We start from the raw sequence: 1,846 nt of genomic DNA on the forward strand, positions 1-1,846 counted from the left end.
TTATGAGTGTGCTCTTTACCCTGCATTTGTGTCTCTTGAGACATTCTGTTGGGGCCTTGCCTAGCCATGTCTGTTTGTCCTTATGGCCCCGGCCTGAAGCAGGTCTCAGAGCAAGCTCTTATACCTGAAGTGGGGATTCTTGCTCTGAGCCCTACTTTCAGCCGCCCACTTTTATTCTCACACACCCTCACATAGGCTCCTGAAAACAGGAGCTGAGGGCGACCCCGACTCACTATACACACAAGTTTTTATAGGGTTTCAGCGGGCATAATTGCACAGTACCATAGATACAGTTTTTGATTGGTTAACAATTGGCAAAGTATGAGATGTTACAGTTTAATTGGTCTTGGCATGAAGCAACCTTTTTAATCTATAAACATATGGGTTTGGGCAATTGCAAGTGTTTAGTGTTTAGGATATTCTCATTCGTCTGGGTCAATCTGACCATTATGAGTTTCTCAAGGATTATTTTAATATTGAGGGCTAACTAATTGACCTTGTCTCTGGAGGGAACTAAAAACTGAGGCCTAGTCTATTTAAAATGCTTCTTGAAGCCTGACTAAAGTTTGGTCAAGTAGCTAGGCAAAATCAGTTAGGGCCTTACAGTGGACGTGGATCGGGGTCCACCTGGCCTCACGGGTCAGAGACCCGGCTGAGTCCGACAGGCGGAATTTCGGGAATCAGAGCTGGGAGGGCGGCGAGGAGTCGGCCCGCCCCGGCCTGGCCCGGGGGCCCCTGGAGGCCCAGCGCGGCAGATGACTGGAAAAACCCGCCGGGCTGCACGCGAGAGGGCGGCGCGGCCTCCGAAAGGCTGCAATCCCGACACCCAATAAACCACGGGGCCCGCCCCACTGCGACTCCAGCACCAACCGGGGCGCGGCGCACCCCACTCTGTCGGTAGGGCCTGCTCCATTTCTTCTCCAGGCCTCGGCTCCGCATCACCTCCGGACAACTTTCCCGGACTTCCTTGGGCGGGCTCCCAGACTGGCTCTGGCCGTCCTACTGGATTTGGATCAGCCTCGCTGTTCACCACCTGTCCCACAACCACACTTCCCAGCCTGGGAGAAAGGGCGCAAACCCCACGGCCGCCGGACTTCCGGCCCGCCCTGGGGCGAGCGCGCCAATCGGACCTGAATCTGGGCGCCAAAGTCCCCTGGGCGGGCCAGGGCGGGTGGCGCGGAGACAGAGCAGGTCCGGTGAGGAACGACAAGCTCCCTTAGTGAATTGCGGAGGCTGGGAGAGGCGGCTCCGCTCCGTTTTTATTCTCCGTCGACCCACTTTGCGTATTGACAAACTGGGGCTACGCGTTGTGTGCGCCTGGGAAGCCGAGCTTGCCTTCCTACACCTCATGGCGTCACTCCGCCCACCCACTACCCTAGGAGGGTGACTCCTATTAAACTTGAGCTCACGCCGCCCACTATTTCCTCCCACCAATCAGCAGCTAATCTAGAGACGCGCCCTGGCACCCGTGCGGAAGTTAAAATCCAGTAAGGTTACTTTTGCGTCTAGGTTTCAGCTGAGCTTGCGGGCCGGGAGCGTGAATCAGGCGGGCTCAGAGCCTCCAGCGAGGTTACAGCGGGGAGCAAGCAGATGCAATAGAAGAACACGTAGGTGGCCCAGAGGAGTGAAGCGCTCTAGATAAACAAGCAGGTCAGGCTCCGAGCTCTGGCCTCCTCCCACCCCGCCCTTAGACACTATTCCAGTGTTTAATCATTTCCCTCTTCTTTTCCATGAACCTATGCCTTCAAGTTTCTTCTCTCCCCTTTCTTAACTCGCTCAACTCCCAGACTGTAGTTATCGGCAAGGTATGGCCAACTTCCAAACCTTAGATCCAACTCTTAGATCC

General features: G+C 55.3%; 1 pseudogene; it reads right to left on the reverse strand.

Annotated features, from left to right (window-relative positions):
* Positions 1–939, reverse strand: part of LOC102819072 — a 16,443-nt pseudogene extending 15,504 nt beyond the window's left edge.
* Positions 940–1,846: the final 907 nt, after the last annotated feature.

Source organism: Chrysochloris asiatica, unplaced genomic scaffold (assembly GCF_000296735.1).
Source record: "Chrysochloris asiatica unplaced genomic scaffold, ChrAsi1.0 scaffold00198, whole genome shotgun sequence".
In the NCBI taxonomy this organism is placed as follows: domain Eukaryota; kingdom Metazoa; phylum Chordata; class Mammalia; order Afrosoricida; family Chrysochloridae; genus Chrysochloris; species Chrysochloris asiatica.